This window comes from Mercenaria mercenaria, chromosome 10 (genome assembly GCF_021730395.1).
Source record: "Mercenaria mercenaria strain notata chromosome 10, MADL_Memer_1, whole genome shotgun sequence".
Classification (NCBI taxonomy): Eukaryota; Metazoa; Mollusca; class Bivalvia; order Venerida; family Veneridae; genus Mercenaria; species Mercenaria mercenaria.
In genome coordinates, this window is record NC_069370.1 from 8,809,171 (window position 1) to 8,831,073 (window position 21,903).

The window sequence follows — 21,903 nt, forward strand, 5'->3', positions numbered from 1 at the left end:
ATACAATACTTATTTCATCTTCTGGTGTAACAATTTCATATTATGCACTCTGTCTGAACCGTATATAAGTACTGACTATCGATCATACTTTTTGCAAGTAAACTAAACACATGTTCAATCCAAAGGCGGTCGAACACATGCTCATATATTATTCATGCTCATATATGTGTTGTAATTGTTCACTAAGTTTAATTTTATCAGCATGTATGTCTAACTGTCCAACAGCCATTTAGCTCTGTCTCAGTAGGGAAACCTTGCTTTTCCACATTTTCACTGGCAAATGCTATAATTGGGAAAGAAAGGTAATAAAAGAACAGAAAAGCAATTATCAGAAATTCAAACAATCAACTAAACTCATCTGTCTGTACTTTTTTGACACATAAAATCGATATGGAAAGTATGGACATTTAGCATTTTTGCATATATTTCGTTTTTCTTGTTGCTTTTCTTTAAAATAATATGTCAAATTTATATTTCAGGCATCATAATATCAGAATGAGTGAAAAAAATATATTCAGAAAATGCTGTTTGTAAACAGAGCAGGTTTAAATGTCGCCGCTTTTGATTTTGACTATGTCAGAAAGGATGTGACATGATTGACTGGTTTCTTCTAGCAAAAAAAAAAACATTACAGGGGAAGGTCTTTCTAATCGAAAATGTAGGTATCACAACGAAAAGGTCCGGATCAACCCATATGACCGTTGACAGTGAATTAATCCATACTTACCTAGATGTCCGTTACCTGGATCGACCCTAACATTTTGAACATTTTGATGTCTACCGCCAGTACTGGTTATGTTAGGATTACAATGCAAATTAAAAACAAAATGTAAAATAATAAAACAATGAATGTTGAAGGTACAATGAGCATGTACACGTCTTAATATTTTGGACTAACCCAGTTGGGGCGTAACTAGTCCAACCGGTTGCATAATTATCACTTTCATTTCATTTCAGTTTGATATAGTGGATGGATCATCAGGGGAGGTAGCTAGAGTTGCAGATTGGGACTAGGGCGTAACTTGCCAACAACAAAAAAAAGAGAAAATTTTAGGTATCTGGAAATTAATGCTTTGTATCTTAAGTCATTAGAAAGCTTTGAAACTTGATTACTCACAGACTAATTATGTTGTGGAAACACATGAGAATTAGTTGTTTTTACTAATTTTTACACTGAAAATTGAATAGTGCTTGTAACTCTTCACTCAGTGTATAATTATTGTCTTAATTATAAATATCAATATTTAACGGCCGTTAAATGCATATTCCTCCATGGTGTATACCGGTAAAGACTTAGTGAAAGTTATTATTGCCATGGCAGCCCGGGTTCGATTCCTGACTCTGGCATTTTTCTTTCTTGATTTGGCATTTATTAAAAATCTCATGTCATTGCCTTCATAATGTGACCAAACTTTACTTTTAAAGAAAGGTCATTTTCAGCGAAAATCTGGCGGTCAATGCTTTTAGCTGTCATAAGTATGAATTCACCCATGGTGATACTTAACAAGAAGGTAGGAAAGTAATTGCTGAGGCAGTCCAGGTTCGATTCCTTACTCAGACATATTTTCTCTTGATTTTGCATTTTTAAGATAGTTTAGAAACAAAAACTCATGTCATTGTGTTCATAATGTGACCAAACTTCAGTTTTAAAGATTTCACTTTTACTTTTAGTCATTTTCTTTTAAAAAGATAAAGCAAATTTTACAATTGAAGGGAGATAACTCAATTTTTAAAAAAGACACTAAAAGCTCTGCTTCATTCTATTGTGTTATATGTGTATCTTATATGGTATTTTATATTATGTATCTTTCTAAACATTTTGAAAAATGTCTCTTTTTGTAGTGTGATGTAAAAGTAAAGCAGAATGACAAGAGACCAGTAACTTCAGAATTGAAGAGATGCAGGTCTTTGTTCTACATGGTGAAAGAGGGAATTATAGTGGATTTTTGGATTTATCAGGTAGATCATTGATACATGTGCCCATGTTTAAGAGGTTTAAATCCATTGGAATGCAGCATGTATCAAAACAGCATTGGATCAAGAACACTTCCTTTTTGAGCCCCTTTTGATGTAGTTAGTTTTCAAGCTCCTTTCCACATACATGTACTACAACCCTTTGTGTTCTCTACTGCAATTAAGAAGTCTTTTTATAGCTACATTTACTTGAATGATTTTACCATTGTCATATAACCCCAGATTTATTGAAGGCATTTTTTAAATTTAAGAATATACAGTGTAATGTCACACAGTGCTTATTAATTAATTTATCAGTATTATACACTCATGTTCTATCCATCTGAAATATTAGAAGATTTTTATGAATTTGTCAGGGCTCCAGATAAGATGTGTATTACACATTGAAACAATGCATATACGCATATCAAGAGTTTAATTACGTATGAAATAACAGAAATGCAATGACCTTTTACTAGCGTAAACAAGAACTAATTCATCTGAATGCTTTAATGTGTCAGTCTGGCTAATATTCCCATTGTTGATCAGGTGTTTGCATTAACATATTATAAGTATGGTACTGTGTTGGTGCAGTAGTATATTTTAAAGTGGGGTTGGTTAAATTATCAACTTCTGGCAAGGTGAAAACAACAAAATGTCACCTTTAAAGAATTTTAAAAGTGAACAAACACTACGCATATTTTAAACCAACAGAAAATGATCCATAAAACATCGTTGAAATTATTGGATTGAGTAATTAATGTATCACCAAACTTGTGTCTGTTTCCGAGAAAACCCTGGCAGTTTGGAATGAGCTCTATTGATTCCGAAGATCCCTACAAATTAAATTAAAATGTGCATTATGCATTTAGTACAAAATTAACAACAGCGTGCTCGACTATTCAAAGGCTTGTCAATAAAATGGATTATATAATAGTACTGCTACAACTGTGTCACAGTAAGGGTCAAAATTATAAAACCTGCTTTAATTTACAAGTACTTACAATGGCAGAAATTTGTATGCAGTATTTACACATTAAGTACAAAAGGGGCATAGTTCTGTTAAATACCTTATACTCTGACTCTTAACATAGCTTTGTAGTCTCAATCCAATAGTCCTAGTACTTAGAAAGATTTTAAGTTGCATGCAAAACCTCAATATGAACTAAGTAGACAAAGTGGTATAATTCTGTTAAAATAAAATTCAGAGTTGTTGGACTTGGCCCAGTGACCGTATGCAATAACCTCAAGGTATGTGTGAAGTTTCAGTACTATAGCCCCCAAATACTTACAAAGGCAGAGAATTGTACTGGGTACTTTGTATTAACACATGAATTTTCTGAATATACAAGGCTCATAATTTTGTTAAAATACAAATAAGACTTCTAGGACCTGGACCTGTGACTGTATTTACTGACCCTAAATCATGTGTGAAGTTTGAATCCAATGTATCAATGCATTGCAGAGATAGTTATCATTATGAATAATTTTAATCAAATTTCTAAGTTAAAAATGGGCATAGCTCTGAAAATATTGCTGACATAGTAATGTCCCTTTTCTTACATGTGCACACAGTCACTATATGCATGTATTCCAAGTCTCAGTTGAATATCTTTGATAGTGTTCAAGATACTTGACTATCAAAAATTTTAACCAAAATTTTTTAAGTTAAAAAGGGGCATAACTCTGAAACTGTTGCTGACAGAGTAATGTCCCTTGTCATATCAGGGATATCATCCTACAAGGCGATTTGAGCGATATCGTCGCTGTAAAGTCGGCCACTTCGCCTAATTATCGCCTCCAGGCGAAATCCGAATCGCCGAGTTTTTCTGAGTGTTGTATTCTGTTTACTTAAAGTTGTAAAACTTGATGCATATTCTAGATTAAATTACCGATAAAATCCATAGTCAACCCCGCCTACTCGCCTGTCAAACTTCAGTCAATCATATCGTTAATATCCCACAGTGTTAATCAATAATATTGTAAGCCGCTGCCATTTTGAAAATTTTCAATCGGCGTGTAAAAAGCCGATAAACTTAACGAGTGCATGAACTTATGCATCAATTGTATATTATTTATTGATTTTATGAAAACTTACTTCAAAAAATATTTCAAATACGGCCAATTTCTGTTAATGAATTGCCCGGGCGCTGTCGATAAAACAAAAATACAATTCCGCGGACGTCTCAACTGCCATACAAATTATTGTAAAAAGATCGCCAATATCTACGAGTTTGGTATTATTTTGATAAAGATTAATAAATATATCAATTAGATGTATAAATCTGAACAAGTTGATGCAAGAATCGGGCATTATTAAAGCACGAGAATCGAAACATGAATGAAAATTTTCATGGCGTTTCGATCGGGCACCTGATAAACTTACGAGTTTCGGACGTGTAAATTTCGGATAAAAATTTTAAGGCGACTTTTTCATAGCTAAGTTAATACTTTATTTAGAAATTCATGAAAATAATAATGCAATAATCAATTTCCTTAAATAATTACTGTTTATAAGTTATAGCAAGACCCACAGAAAGTGGAAATATATAATTATAGGCAGGAAACTGAATATTAAGTTGAATCTTCTCCTTTAATTCCTCGATTTCTCCCTAAATTCTGCAGAGGGAGAAGTCACTTCTACCTAAATTTTTTACCTAGGATGATCCCTGCATATATGTGCACACTGTCACTATATGCAAGCATTCCAAGTTTCAGTTGAATATCTTTGATAGTGTTCAAGATATTTGACCTTATCAAAAACTTTAACCAAATTTGAAAGTTAAAAAGGGGGAAAAACTCTGAAAATATTGCTGACAGAGTAATGTCCCTTGTCATACATGTGCGCACTGTCTCCAAGTCTCATTTGAATATCTTTGATAGTATTCAAGATATTTGACATTATAAAAAACTTTAACCAACACCGACTCCGGGGTGAGTAGTATAGCTCTCCATATTCTCCGAATAGTCGAGCTAAAAATGCGTTTCCTTCATCTGGCTCTAGTAACCTTCAAAAGTCCACTATAGATAGGCAAAACCTTGACTGCTGAATTATAAATTAGCTGCAAACAAACATATATATGCAATACATATGTAAAAAACTGATTTCTAGGTTTTATCATTAACAGAAATTCCCAGGAGTAAAATTACTCCTAGTCAATTTCAGATTGTACTATTTTACTCATTCACAAACATTATGATGAGTAAATACTCATTGGCCTAAAAAATTATCTGGAGCCCTGATTTGTGTTATAACATTTTAAATATGTATCTATAGAACTTTTCTGGATTTACTATAAATTTTTTTTTTAGTCTCTTCTATTGTAGTGAATCCTGTGAAGTGATAGTGAAGCAGAATATTTACAGATCATAAGAGATGCTGGTCTTTGTTCAACATGGTGAATATGGAAAACATAGTGGATGGCCATCCTAGAAAACATTTAATGAGTAAACAGGTTATTTGTATTTAGAACCATTTTCATCAAATCCAGCTGCAGAGTTACAGAAGAGCTGAATACATACATAAAAGTGGTGGACCTGTAATATTAATGTTTAAAAAATTCCATTAACTTGATACAGTCTTAAAGTTTACATTGTTTCACACTGTGTTGCAATTTTTAAACTACTTTTACCTTGTCGCTTTTTTTTTTAATTTCGCATAATTTATGATATTTCCTCAAGCTCAAATAGAGACAGATTTCAAAGTGATAACCACTGTACAAAATGTTCGCAGAGAATTCATTACACCAATAATGTTGATAAAAGAAACCTCTAAGTATTGGTAAACAAGTATAAAACACAACATAAAACTTTCGAGAACGTTTTTTTATTGGTAGCCTTACGTAAAAGGTTTTACAGAAATTAGGCACCAACACTGAAAACTTATGGCCGAGTCCTGTGAGACTGTTTTAAATTTTGCTCTCTACATTCAAAAATAACCATGGGGACAGAAGTAAAACCTACCTACATTCCTTCCACAATATGTAAACTAAAGAGTAAAGGCAAAATAAAGAACTTTTCACTGATTGTAACTCAGTATTTTCAGAGATGTCTAACCCTGCACCCTTCCATATCAAAAGTAAGATCACTTTATAAATAGCAATAAATGGCTTACCAAATAAAAAATTTCCGCTTCTATACAATAAATGATTTATAATTATTAACAAACAGTTTAACTAACTAGAAAAAAGGAATAAAAGTTTGGTCCTAGTGTGGCTTGAACCTACACCCTCCTGTAAAGTCAGTCAAAGTAGGTTTTTGGTAGGAATTAAACACACTCTTCAAATTTTTAAAGGAGGTACATTATTACGGGTCCATTACCTTAAGTTTTCTTAAACACAAAACAAATTTTACAATTGAAGGGAGGTAAGTCAATTTTTAAAAAGAACACTTAAAAGCCCTTAGTAAACTACAGGGTTTGATTTTACAGAAATGTCAAACATTCAAGAAAATAATCATGCAGTTTTAAGTTTCTGTTTGAATATGAAATGTATAAGTACATGTGATTGGAGGTTTAGGGACTTTTGACTTGTTAAAGGGATGGCAAGTATAAAATAGGAGATCATAAATCAAGCCATTCCGATAAGGCAAACAAGTAAAGCTAGAACTACCTCAGCATGTTTAAAATAAGTGAATAAACCATTATTAGTCCCCTACTGGTTGAAAACCAGTTTTGGGGATTATAGGAATGCTCTTTTCCGTCATTCCGTCCGTCCGCAATTTCGTGTCCGGTCCATAACTCTGTCATCCATTAAGGGATTTTAATATTACTTGGCACAAATGTTCCCCATGATGAGACAACGTGTCATGCGCAAAACCCGGACCCCTAGCTCAAAGGTCAAGGTCACAATAGGAGGTCAAAGGTCAACAGGGCTTTTTTCCTGTCCGGTCCACAACTCTCCCATCCTTGAAGGGATTTTAGTATTACTTGGCACAAATGTTCCCCATGATGAGATGATGTGTCATGCGCAAATCCCGGACCCCTAGCTCAAAGGTCAAGGTCACAATTGGAGGTCAAAGGTCAACAGGGCTTTTTTCCTGTCCGGTCCATAACTCTCCCATCCATGAAGAGATTTTTAGCTCGACTATATGAAGTATAAGGAGAGCTATCCTACTCGCCCCGGCGTCGGCGTCTTTCCGCGTCCCCACCTTGGTTAAAGTTTTGGTGCACTTTCTCTTTTTTCAACTTATCTCTGTAATTACTTGATGGATTTGATTCAAACTTGAAATACTTATTCCTCATCATCATCCACATCATCTGACATAAGGGCCATAACTCTGGCACCAATATTTCAAGAATTATCCCCCCTTTTCACTTACATTTTCAGGTTAAAGTTTTGATGCACTTTCACTCTATCTCTGTTATTACTGAATGGATTTGATTCAAACTTAAAATAGTTGTTCAACATCATCACCCACATCATATGACACAAGGTGCATAACTGTGGCACCATTTTTAGCTCGACTATTCGAAGAATAAGTAGAGCTATCCTACTCACCACGGCGTCGGCGTTGGCGTCGGCATCGGCGTCACACCCTGGTTAAGTTTTTCGTACCAGTCCACATTCTGACAAAGTCTTTTGAGATAAAGCTTTGAAACTTTCAACACTTGTTTACCATCACCATGTCCAGTTATAGGCAAGAGTATATAACTCTGTCAAGCATTTTGACTGAATTATGGCCCCATTTGACTTAGAAATCTTGGTTAAGTTTTTCGTACCAGTTCATATTTTGGCAAAGTCTTTTGAGATAAAGCTTTGAAACTTTCAACACTTGTTTACCATCATCATGTCCAGTTGTAGGCAAGAGTACATAACTCTATCAAGCATTTTGGTTGAATTATTGCCCCTTTTTAGCTCACCTGTCACAAAGTGACAAGGTGAGCTTTTGTGATCGCGCGGCGTCCGTCGTCCGTCCGTCCGTCCGTGCGTGCGTGCGTCCGTGCATCCGTAAACTTTTGCTTGTGACCACTCTAGAGGTCACATTTTTCATGGGATCTTTATGAAAGTTGGTCAGAATGTTCACCTTGATGATATCTAGGTCAAGTTCGAAACTGGGTCACGTGCCGTCAAAAACTAGGTCAGTAGGTCTAAAAATAGAAAAACCTTGTGACCTCTCTAGAGGCCATATATTTCACAAAAGCTTCATGAAAATTGGTCAGAACGTTCACCTTGATGATATCTAGGTCAAGTTCGAAACTGGGTAACGTGCCTTCAAAAACTAGGTCAGTAGGTCAAATAATAGAAAAACCTTGTGACCTCTCTAGAGGCCATATTTTTCATGGGATCTTTATGAAAGTTGGTCTGAATGTTCATCTTGATGATATCTAGGTCAAGTTCGAAACTGGGTCACGTGCGGTCAAAAACTAGGTCAGTAGGTCTAAAAATAGAAAAACCTTGTGACCTCTCTAGAGGCCATATATTTCAAGAGATCTTCATGAAAATGGGTCAGAATGTTCACCTTGATGATATCTAGGTCAGGTTCGAAAGTGGGTCACGTGCCTTCAAAAACTAGGTCAGTAGGTCTAAAAATAGAAAAACCTTGTGACCTTTCTAGAGGCCATATATTTCACTAGATCTTCATGAAAATTAATCAGAACGTTCACCTTGATGATATCTAGGTCAAGTTCGAAACTGGGTCACGTGCCATCAAAAACTAGGTCAGTAGGTCAAATAATAGAAAAACCTTGTGACCTCTCTAAAGGCCATATTTTTCATGGGATCTGTATGAAAGTTGGTCTGAATGTTCATCTTGATGATATCTAGGTCAAGTTCGAAACTGGGTCACGTTCGGTCAAAAGCTAGGTCAGTAGGTCTAAAAATAGAAAAACCTTGTGACCTCTCTAGAGGCCATATATTTCATGAAATCTTCATGAAAATTGGTCAGAATGTTCACCTTGATGATATCTAAATCAAGTTCGAAAGTGGGTCACGTGCCATCAAAAGCTAGGTCAGTAGGTCAAATAATAGAAAAACCTTGTGACCTCTCTAGAGGCCATATTTTCCATGGGATCTGTATGAAAGTTGGTCTGAATGTTCATCTTGATGATATCTAGGTCAAGTTCGAAAGTGGGTCACGTGCCTTCAAAAACTAGGTCAGTAGGTCAAATAATAGAAAAACCTTGTGACCTCTCTAAAGGCCATATTTTTCAATGGATCTTCATGAAGGTTGGTTTGAATGTTCATCTTGATGATATCTAGGTCAAGTTCGAAACAGGGTCATGTGCGGTCAAAAACTAGGTCAGTAGGTCTAAAAATAGAAAAACCTTGTGACCTCTCTAGAGGCCATACTTGTGAATGGATCTCCATAAAAATTGGTCAGAATGTTCATCTTGATGATATTTAGGTCAAGTTTGAAAGTGGGTCACGTGCCATCAAAAAGTAGGTCAGTAGGTCAAATAATGAAAAAACGTTGTGACCTCTCTAGAGGCCATATTTTTCATGGGATCTGTATGAAAGTTGGTCTGAATGTTTATCTTGATGATATCTAGGTCAAGTTTGAAACTGGGTCAACTGTGATCAAAAACTAGGTCAGTAGGTCTTGAAATAGAAAAACCTTGTGACCTCTCTAGAGGCCATACCCTTGAATGGATCTTCATGAAAATTGGTCAGAATGTTCACCTTGATGATATCTAGGTCAAGTTCAAAACTGGGTCACGTGCCTTAAAAAACTAGGTCAATAGGTCAAATAATAGAAAAACCTTGTGACCTCTCTAGAGACCATATTTTTCAATGGATCTTCATGAAAATTGGTCAGAATTTTTATCTTGATAATATCTAGGTCAAGTTCAAAACTGGGTCACATGAGCTCAAAAACTAGGTCACTATGTCAAATAATAGAAAAAACGACGTCATACTCAAAACTAGATCGTGTGGGAAGAGGTGAGCGATTCAGGACCATCATGGTCCTCTTGTTTACTTAGAAATCTTGGTTAAGTTTTTCGTACCAGTCTACATTTTGACAAAGTCTTTTGAGATAAAGCTTTGAAACTTTCAACACTTGTTTACCATCACCATATCCAGTTGTAGGCAAGAGTACATAACTCCATCAAGCATTTTGGCTGAATTATGGCCCCTTCTGACTTAGAAGTCTTGGTTAAGTTTTTCGTACCAGTTTATATTTTGTGTAAAGTGTTTGACATATGGCTTTGAAACTTTTATATCTTATTCAGTATTATAGTCTCTATCAATAGGCAAGAGTACATAACTCTGTCATCTTTTTTGGCTGAATTATGGCCCTTTTTGAACGTGGAAATTGGTTCTGTTTTCATATATGTCCATGTTTTGTCAAGACTATTTGACATATGGCTTTTAAACTTTAAACACTTGTTTATCATTATGATTTCCATCTGCAGGCAAGAGTACATAACTCTTGACAACTATTTTGGCTGAATTATGGCCCTTTTTGGACTTTGACATTTTTGTCAAAATATTTGAACTGTGGCTTTGAAACTGTTAACACTAGTATACCAACATGATTTCCATCTGTAGGCAAGTGTACATAACTCTGTCAACTATTTTGACTGAATTATGACCCTTTTAGGACTTGGAAATTAGTTGAACTTTTCATACAAGTCTGTGTTTGCCTAACATATAACTTAATAACATATTTGCCATCATGGTCACACATTGCCACTTAGTGCAAGACTAATCGAAATCCACAAATACAGGAAAAATTTTCGTTTAATCCATTTTTTTCTTTTGTCTGAAAATCTATGAAAATATTTTGACCCCATTCTTCAATCAATTCTTCGAATAGTCGAGCACGCTGTCATCCGACAGCTCTTGTTTCATGAATTATTCCCCCTTTTTATTTAGAATTTCAGGTTAAAGTTTTGGTGCACTTTCACTCTACCTCTGTTATTACTGAATGGATTTGATTCAAACTTAAAATAGTTGTTCAGCATCATCACCCACATCATATGACACAAGATGCATAACTCTGGCACCATTTTTTCATGAATTATTCCCCCTTTTTACTTAGAATTTCAGGTTAAAGTTTTGGTGCACTTTCACTCTACCTCTGTTATTACTGAATGGATTTGATTCAAACTTAAAATAGTTATTCAGCATCATCACCCACATCATATGACACAAGGTGCATAACTCTGGCACAATTTTTCATGAATTATTCCCCTTTTTACTTAGAATTTCAGGTAAAAGTTTTATGCACTTTCACTCTATCTCTGTTATTACTGAATGGATCTGATTCAAACTTAAACAATTGTTCAACATCATTACGCTTATCATATGACGCAAGGTGCATAACTCTGGGACCAATTTTTCATGAATTATTTCCCCTTTTTACTTAGAATTTTAGGTTAAAGTTTTGATGCACTTTCACTCTGTCTCTGTTATTACTGAATGGATTTGATTCAAACTTTAAATAGTTGTTCAACATCATCACCCACACCATATGACGCAAGGTGCATAACTCTGGCACCAATTTTTTTATTAATTATTCCCCCTTTTTACTTAGAATTTTAGGTTAAAGTTTTGATGCACTTTCACTCTGTCTCAGTTATTACTGAAATGGATTTGATTCAAACTTAAAATAGTTGTTCAACATCATCACCCACACTATATGACACAAGCTGCATAGCTCTGGCACCAATATTTAATGAATTATGCCCCTTTTTGCTTAGGATATACTACAAGGCTTTTTTCCTGTCCGGTCCATAACTCTCCCATCTATGAAGGGATTTTAATATTACTTGGCACAAATGTACCTCATAATAAGACTATGTGTCTTGCACAACTTTCAGACCCCTAGCTCAAAGGTCAAGGTCACACTTAGCAGTCAGATGTTAACCTAGCATGAACAGGGTCTGTTTCGTGTCCGGTCCATAACTCTGACATTCATTAAGGGATTTTTATATCACTTAGCACAAATGTTCCCCATGATGAGACGACATGTCATGCGCAAATCCCGGACCCCTAGCTCAAAGGTCAAGGTCACAATTGGGGGTCAAAGGTCAACAGAGTTTTTTTCCTGTCCCATCCATAACTCTGCCATCCATGAAGGGATTTTAATATTACTTGGCACAAATGTTTCCCATGATGAGACGACGTGTCGTGCGCAACACCCAGTACCCTAGCTTAAAGGTCAAGGTCACACTTTGAGATCAAAGGTCAAGAGGATTTTTTTCCTGTCCGGTCTATAACTTTGTCATGCAAAGCAGGATTTAGATATCAGTTGGCACAAATATTCCCCTGGATGAGACAACATGTCATGCGCAAGAACCAGGTCCCTAGGTCTAAGGTCAAGGTCATATTTAGAGGTCAAAGGTCAAATTCAAGAATGACTTTGTACGGAACATTTCTTCTTCTTTTTAGAATTACGTCCCTTTGTTGTTACTATAAATAGATTTTATTGTAACTTTTTTATTACTGGCAGTAGAGAAAAATCGAGACCACTTTTCTGTGGTACAGCATGCATGTTACATCCAATTTTTAGGTGTATTTTGACCTATCTCTACCTGGTAAAGAGTTTCTTGTGGACTTATATTATTTTATTTTTTTTTATTAATTTTTTTTTTTTTAAAGATTAATTTCCCTTTGTTGTTACTATAAATAACTTACATGATAACATTTTTATAATCGGCCAAAAAAATTAAATATGAAAACAACTGTGGGTTTTTATATATGCACATTTTAATCCAAGTGTGTTGTTATAATGTTATAACATATTGTATATGTAGTACAAGATTGTTTATACATTATTGACAGATATCAGTTCATTATGTTATACTGCAGTAGAAAAAATTAGGTGCCTTCCAGTAGGGGACTTTGTATTGCATGGCAATACTTCATTCACTTGTTCATATCATATATATATAATTTTGTTCTTTCCCTTTATATCACTTGTCCCCCAAAGACAATCTTTCAGTAAACTTACCTCCTTTTCTTCTGGTCAACGAATTTGCAATAAATGCATGGAATTTGAAATTAAGGAATTAGTTTCAAGCAAGGCTAAAATGACGTAAAATTTTAAGATAAAAGATTTAAGGTAATTTTTCTTGTTCAGTCTAAACATTTTGTTTATGTGCATGGATTCACTTCCAGCAAACTTTGCATAAAATTTTGCTATAATAAGAAATCATTTTGACCCTAATTTGAAGGTACATGTAGGAGGTTTTAGGAAAAAATCTCTGTAATTATCATTAAATTGTTCAGTGGCTCCTTATATTTGCATCTAATATTTCTTTGTTTTTTATAAACATTTTGAAAAATCTCTCTTTTTGTAATGTGAAGTAACAAGAAAGCAGAATAAGTACAGATCTTTAGTTCAGAACTGAAGAAATGCATGTCTTTGTTCTACATGCTGTATGAGGGAACTATTGTGGAATTTTGGATTTCCTGGCAGTCATAGAAATATTTGATAAATAACCAGATAATTTTACCGGTGTATCAAGAATCATTTACCACTTACAAGCTGCATTTAGAGATACGGAATAGCTGAACAAATACTATTAGTTTTAAAAAAACACCCAAAAAAGGACTGATCTGTCATTCATAAAACAAACTTTACAATTGAAGGGAGCTAACTCGATTTTAAAAATCAACACTAAAATATCCTTGCTTTAATAGAATCTAATCAGTTTTATAGTTTTAGAGTGAGTACGATCACATTGGCATTTTAGAATTAATGGATTATTGAACTCTCATACCAATTAACTGCTACCATACCATATATTTATACAGGTCTATAGGACTGTGATGTGTGTACCAGTCTATCAGGCTATCCAGGCAACAAATTTGCGATGGCTGCATGGATTCTCAAATAACTTGGCATAACTTTTCACAGTAACAAAAAAAAATAACACAGTAAAAATTAAAGAAGAATTTTTTTTATGTAATTTTAAGCTTGACTATACAAAGTATAGAGAGCTATCCTACTTGACCCGGAGTCAGCATCTTTCCGCGTCCACATCTTGGTTAAAGTATTAATGCACTTTCTCTTTATCTCTGTTATTACTTGATAGATTTGCTTAAAACTTAAAATATTTATTCCTCATCATCACCCACATCATATGGCACAAGGGTCATAACTCTCGCACCATTATTTCATGAATTATTCCCCCATTTTTACTTAGAATTTCAGGTTAAAGTTTTGGTGCACTTTCACTCTATCTTAGTTGTTTCCATATGGATTTGATTTAAACTTAAAATAGTTAATTGACATAATCACCCACATCACTTGACACAAGGTCCATAACTCCAGTACCAATTTTTCATGAATTATGCCCCCTTTTTACTTAGAATTTTTTGTAGAATTTTTTGTTAATTTGATGAATTTTCACTATATCTCTGTCAAAAGGGATTTGATTCAAACTTAAAATAATTGTTAAGCATCATCACCTACATCATTTGACACAAGGGCAATAACTCTGACACCTATATTTAATTAGTTATCCCCCTTTTTACTTAAAATTTCAGGTTAAAGTTTTGATGCACTTTCACTCTATCTATGTTTTTACCAAACAAATTTGATTCAAAGTTTAAATAGTTTTACTATATCATCACCCACATCAAATGACATAAGGACAATAACTCTCACACCAATATTTTATGAATTGCTACCCCTTTTTACTTAAAGTTTCAGGTTGGTTTAAACAATATTTATTTCCAAATATGCATTTCATACAAACATATATTAATGTGATGGGATTGAGAAGTAAGCTAAATGCTTGTAAAATTTCAGGTTAAAGTTTTGATTTACTTTCGCTCTATCTCTGTAATAACCAAACAGATTTGATTCAAACTAAAAAAAGTTGTACCGCATCATCACCCACATCATATGACATAAAGGCCATGACTCTTGCACCAATATTTCATGAATTATGCCCCCTTTTTACTTTAAATTTCAGGTTTATTTTGGTGCACTTTCACTATATCTTTTTTATCACTTAATAAATTTGATTAAATCAAAAGGTACTTCCGCCATCTTGAATTTAGAATGACATTCAAAAAGTAGTTGTAAAAAAGTAAAACTGAAATTTGGACATGAACAAAGTAGATATTTTACCTGTAATTTTCCAAATTTTCGGTAGCATTTATAGATCCTTTACAATTGCTTTATTATAAATTCATGAATGGCAAAAGTTAGCTCAAAGTTTCAATTAATGAATAGTAGAATTGTCTTACTGAATAGAACTAAACTTATTTCAAAATCTGTTTCAGATCTGACCACTGCATTTATTAAAAACAGAAATACATGTTGCCATTTTCAGCATACATAAAAGTAGTGCAATTTGTGGACAAGATTTTTACTATGTATGGTGTACCAAACTGCCTAAAATTGTGAGACAAGTCTCAGACGCAAGGTTAAAAGATTTAGAAATGATCCAAAATCGTTTTAAGGATTTTGCAAGTTTAGTATAGGTTTAGTTTATTATACTGGAGTTGGTGTACTTAACGGGCTGCTTATCTCGTGAAAAAATCAGTGGAAATGGAATTTTTGGCACTTTTGGCGATAACAATCAAAATTGCTAAACATAACTTTTACACACATATGTTACGGTATATTTATAAATTATACATACAATTGAAATATTTTCTTTATCACGATATATGCGTACTGGTCCAGGGACAAAACTTCAAGCCGGATATGTATAGGAATTCCTTATTAGATGGTTTGTGCATCTTAAACTAACCAGTTTTGATTTATCCATGTTTTATACTATTTGAGAATTAATGCAGACTGTTTAAACACAGTGTGAATACTTTGCAGAAAAAAGTTTACAACCAAATATTCGAAATAAATCATGTTAGGAGGTTATACAGTTTGTATGTAAATGTAGATAACTTTGAAACATTTAGAAGTTTTGAAAAAACAATGCAATCAGTTGAACCTTTCACACGAAAAGCCTGATGATTAAAATCAGAAATATCTCAAATGTAACTTTTTAGCTCACCTGTCACAAAGTGACAAGGTGAGCTTTTGTGATCGCGCGGTGTCCGTCGTCCGTTCGTGTGTGCGAGCGTCCATGCGTCCGTAAACTTTTGCTTGTGACCACTCTAGAGGTCACATTTTTCATGGGATCTTTATGAAAGTTGGTCAGAATGTTCATCTTGGTGATATCTAGGTCATGTTCGAAATTGGGTCACGTGCCATCAAAAACTAGGTCAGTAGGTCTAAAAATAGAAAAACCTTGTGACCTCTCTAGAGGCCATATATTTCACAAGATCTTCATGAAAATTGGTCAGAATGTTCACCTTGATGATATCTAGGTCAAGTTTGAAACTGGGTCACGTGCCATCAAAAACTAGGTCAGTAGTTCTAAAAATAGAAAAACCTTGTGACCTTTCTAGAGGCCATATATTTCAATGGATCTTCATGAAAATTGGTCAGAATGTTCATCTTGATGATATCTAGGTCAAGTTCGAAACTGGTCGCATGCGGTCAAAAACTAGGTCAGTAGGTCTAAAAATAGAAAAACCTTGTGACCTCTCTAGAGGCCATATATTTCATGAGATCTTCATGAAAATTGGTCTGAATGTTCATCTTGATGATATCTAGGTCAAGTTCGAAAGTGGGTCACGTGCCATCAAAAACTAGGTCAGTAGGTCAAATAATAGAAAAACCTTGTGACCTCTCTAAAGGCCATATTTTTTATGGGATCTGTATGAAAATTGGTCTGAATGTTCATCTTGATGATATCTAGGTCAAGTTCGAAACAGTGTCATGTGCGGTCAAAAACTAGGTCAGTAGGTCTAAAAATAGAAAAACCTTGTGACCTCTCTAAAGGCCATACTTGTGAATGGATCTCCATAAAAATTGGTCAGAATGTTCACCTTGATGATATCTAGGCAAAATTTGAAACTGGGTCACGTGCCGTCAAAAACTAGGTCAGTAGGTCAAATAATAAAAAATCCTTGTGACCTCTGTAGAGGCCACACTTTTCATGGGATCTGTATGAAAGTTGGTCTGAATGTTCATCTTGATGATATCTAGGTCAAGTTTGAAACTGGGTCAACTGCAGTCAAAAACTAGGTCAGTAGGTCTAAAATTATTAAAATCTTTTGACCTCTCTAGAGGCCATATTTTTCAATGGATCTTCATGAAAATTGATCCAAATGTTTACCTTGATGATATCTAGGTCAGTTTCGAAACTGGGTCACGTGCAGTCAAAAACTAGGTCAGTAGGTATAAAAATAGAAAAGCCTTGTGACCTCTTTAGAGGCCATATTTTTCATGAGATCTTCATGAAAATTAGTGAGAATGTTCACCTTGATGATATCTAGTTAAAGTTCAAAACAGGGTCACGTACCTTTTGAAAACTAGGTCAATAGGTCAAATAATAGAAAAACCTTGTGACCTCTCTAGAGACCATATTTTTCAATGGATCTTCATGAAAATTGGTCAGAATTTTTATCTTGATAATATCTAGGTCAAGTTCAAAACTGGGTCACATGAGCTCAAAAACTAGGTCACTATGTCAAATAATAGAAAAAACGACGTCATACTCAAAACTGGGTCATGTGGGAAGAGGTGAGCGATTCAGGACCATCATGGTCCTCTTGTTTTGTATTTTGGTGTCGGTATTTTGTTAAAGAATGATAATTTTTTATTATTTTTCACATTTCATAGATTGAAAACTAATGATAAATGTGTATTGCAATTCCGGCTTAGAAATGGACATAAATACTACGGCTTTACATTACTGCAATGTCAACAGGGGATGCAGCGGTCCAGTACAAAACCAAGGCCGCTTAGCTCAGTAGGGAGAGCGCTGGTCTACAGATCGCGGGCTCGCGAGTTCGATTCCCAGGTGGGGCGAATGTTCTCTGTGACAATTTGATAAAAGACATTGTGTCTGAAATCATTCGTCCTCCACCTCTGATAATTCATGTGGGGAAGTTGGCAGTTACTTGTGGAGAACAGGTTTGTACTGGTACAGAATCCAGGAACACTGGTTAGGTTAACTGCCCACCGTTACATGACTGATATACTGTTGAAAAACGGCCTTAAACCCAAAACAAACAAAACCAAACCAAGAATCACGAGTCTGAACCCATGCTCCTTCATCTGAATATTACTAAAAATAGGATAAGTGTCCAGTCTACATTTAACACGCTAAAGAACAAGGGCAACTTCTGGAATCGGAGGAGAAGCTTCTGTATCTTGCACTATCGTCCCACTAAAATTACTTACCGCCTCGGTAGCCTAGTGGTAGAGCGTCCGCTTCGAGTGCGGGAGGTCGTGGGTTCGATCCCCGGCCGCGTCATACCAAAGACGTAAATAATGGTACTAGCAGCTTCCTCGCTTGACGCTCAGCATTAAGGGGATAGTGCTAGGACTGGTCAGCCCGGTGTCAGTATAATGTGACTGGGTGGGGTATCATGCCACGTGTCTACGGCGTGATATTCCAGTGAGGCAGCACTATAAAGTTGGGCATTGTGCTCACTGCTACAAGTAGACACCGTCGTTTATATGACTGAAAAATTGTTGGAAAAGACGTTAAACCCGAACACACACACACACACACACTAAAATTACTGACAGTTTCTTGTGGGATACAGTTACTATAAGTTTTGATACAAACAGATTTTGCGACATCACAATCAAGCCATGAACAATATGTATACATATATATAATTATTTAGAGGTTATTATGCCACGCTAATTTATTTGAAATGTGAAAATTATAGTCTTGCTATTTGCCTAGTGGACATGTTTTCTTTTGACGTTTATATTTGACTTTGAAATATTCCTACACATGCATTATATATAATGTAAATTCAGTTTATTTACCACGAGGTTCAAAATGCATGGGAGTCTCGTCATAATACATTCCTTTAATTCACATGGTTAAAGTGTAAACAAATAGTTAAATTTCTTTGTTTTATTTCTTGCTGAAAAGATCGGACAGTTTTTGATATTGGAATAATTGTGGAACATATATACATTTAAAGCTGCAAGTCAATTGCTTTCTACAGGACGTAAAACCGAGCATTTCTTCTTTTTCAGCAATTTCACTCACGTGAACTTTGACATTGTTTAATAACAAAAAGAAATCATTTTTGTGGCATTTTGAAATGCGTTCTTCAACTGAAACATATAGTTCCCAGAATAGTTCCAAGATGGTTTATTTTTTGGATCTTTATTTTATTTTATTTTTTGAAGATGATTGATTCAGAAATTGAATTGTTTTTAGAAAAAGTTCCGATCTTTCATTAATACTTTGCCAGCAGATGCTTACAAATTTTAAGTGAAAAGGTTTTCCTGTCCAAGAGAGGTGTGTAAAGTGAAAAAACTATGTTTACACATTGTGTTCATTCTTTAAATGTAAAGGATCGGTAATAGATCAAGAAGATTGGACTGTGCAAAACTATACAATTTGAAAATGGATACCCCATGCAGTGAATAAGGTTAAATATATTTTCCAGTAAGGAAATTTGAGGTAAAAGAACAATCATATATTTAATTCCCTGAAATAAACATGGCGGTGAAATATTTTAGAAAAACTGTACGTGTTTTGCGCATTAGAATGTTTGACATTTTTAGCTCACCTTGTCACTTTAGGTGAGCTTTTGTGATCGCGCGGTGTCCGTGCGTCCGTCCATAAACTTTTGCTTGTGACCACTCTAGAGGTCACATTTTTCATGGGATCTTTATGAAAGTTGGTCAGAATGTTCATCTTGATGATATCTAGGTCAAGTTCGAAACTGGGTCACGTGCCATCAAAAACTAGGTCAGTAGGTCTAAAAATAGAAAAACCTTGTGACCTCTCTAGAGGCCATATATTTCACAAGATCTTCATGAAACTTGGTCAGAATGTTCACCTTGATGATATCTAGGTCAAGTTCGAAACTGGGTCACGTGCCATCAAAAACTAGGTCAGTAGTTCTAAAAATAGAAAAACCTTGTGACCTGTCTAGAGGCCATATATTTCACAAGATCTTCATGAAAATTGGTCAGAATGTTCACCTTGATAATATCTAGGTCAAGTTCGAAACTGGGTCACGTGCCATCAAAAACTAGGTCAGTAGGTCAAATAATAGTAAAACCTTGTGACCTCTCTAGAGGCCATATTTTTCATGGGATCTGTATGAAAGTTGGTCTGAATGTTCATCTTGATGATATCTAGGTCAAGTTCGAAACTGGGTCATGTGCAGTCAAAAACTAGGTCAGTAGGTCTAAAAATAGAAAAACCTTGTGACCTCTCTAAAGGCCATATATTTCATGAGATCTTCATGAAAATTGGTCAGAATGTTCACCTTGATGATATCTAGGTCAAGTTCGAAAGTGGGTCACATGCGGTCTAAAACTAGGTCAGTAGGTCAAATTATAGAAAAACCTTGTGACCTCTCTAGAGGCCATATATTTCAAAAGATCTTCATGAAACTTGGTCAGAATGTTCACCTTGATGATATCTAGGTGAAGTTCGAAACTGGGTCACGTGCCATCAAAAACTAGGTCAGTAGGTCTAAAAATAGAAAAACCTTGTTACCTCTCTAGAGGCCATATATTTCACAAGATCTTCATGAAAATTGGTCAGAATGTTCACCTTGATAATATCTAGGTCAAGTTCGAAACTGGGTCATGTGCCATCAAAAACTAGGTCAGTAGGTCAAATAATAGAAAAACCTTGTGACCTCTCTAGAGGCCATATTTTTCATGGGATCTGTATGAAAGTTGGTTTGAATGTTCATCTTGATGATATCTAGGTCAAGTTTGAAACTGGGTCATGTGCCATCAAAAACTAGGTCAGTAGGTCTAAAAGTAGAAAAACCTTGTAACCTCTCTAAAGGCCATATATTTCATGAGATCTTCATGAAAATTGGTCAGAATGTTCACCTTGATGATATCTAGGTCAAGTTCAAAAGTGGGTCACGTGCGGTCAAAAACTAGGTCAGTAGTTCAAATAATAGAAAAACCTTGTGACCTCTCTAGAGGCCATATTTTTCATGGGATCTGTATGAAAATTGGTCTGAATGTTCATCTTGATGATATCTAGGTCAAATTTGAAAGTGGGTCACGTGCCATCAAAAACTAGGTCAGTAGGTCAAATAATAGAAAAACCTTGTGACCTCTCTAAAGGCCATATTTTTCATGGGATCTGTATGAAAATTGGTCTGAATGTTCATCTTGATGATATCTAGGTCAAGTTCGAAACAGGGTCATGTGCGGTCAAAAACTAGGTCATTAGGTCTAGAAATAGAAAAACCTTGTGACCTCTCTAGAGACCATACTTGTGAATGGATCTCCATAAAAATTTGTCAGAATGTTCACCTTGATGATATCTAGGTCAAGTTTGAAACTGGGTCACGTGCCTTAAAAAACTAGGTCAGTAGGTCAAATAATAAAAAAATCTTGTGACCTCTCTAGAGGCCATACTTTTCATGGGATCTGTATGAAAGTTGGTCTGAATGTTCATCTTGATGATATCTAGGTCAGATTTGAAACTGGGTCAACTGCGGTCAAAAACTAGGTCAGTAGGTCTAAAATTATTAAAATCTTTTGACATCTCTAGAGACCATATTTTTCCATTGATCTTCATGAAAATTGGTCAGAATTTTTATCTTGATAATATCTAGGCCAAGTTCAAAACTGGGTCACATGAGCTCAAAAACTAGGTCACTATGTCAAATAATAGAAAAAACGACGTCATACTCAAAACTGGGTCATGTGGAAAGAGGTGAGCGATTCAGGACCATCATGGTCCTCTTGTCTTGAAGAAGTAACACTCGTTTGCATTATTTTGGTATTTCTTTGATTTGAAAATATATATTTTGTAGCAGTTTGAGTTGCATATGATATCAAAATCCTGCACTGAAAATTTTCATTCATTTTCTTTCAGTGCACTGTGGAGAAAGGCTTCAGCGTAGCTTTCATACTCACAAATTTACTTAGAGATACATGTATATCATTTCAACTTTTGTCATTTATTTTTTGCGTCCTTGCATTTCCCAAGCTGTTTCGAAGATTCTAATTTTTCACATGAAT

General features: G+C 35.0%; 1 long non-coding RNA gene across 30 annotated transcripts in view; it reads left to right on the top strand.

Moving 5' to 3' along the window:
* Positions 1–21,903, top strand: part of LOC123533680 (uncharacterized) — an 80,000-nt gene that overhangs the window by 24,157 nt on the left and 33,940 nt on the right. For 24 of the 30 annotated variants that reach the window (XR_008372596.1, XR_008372598.1, XR_008372602.1 and 21 more), the window contains 2 exons: positions 958–1,959; positions 5,281–5,400. This is a non-coding gene — a long non-coding RNA (uncharacterized LOC123533680). Of the gene's footprint in view, positions 1–957; positions 1,960–5,265; positions 5,409–21,903 lie in introns of all 30 variants that reach the window. The other 6 variants (XR_008372583.1, XR_008372582.1, XR_008372590.1 and 3 more) reach the window with 5 other exon arrangements.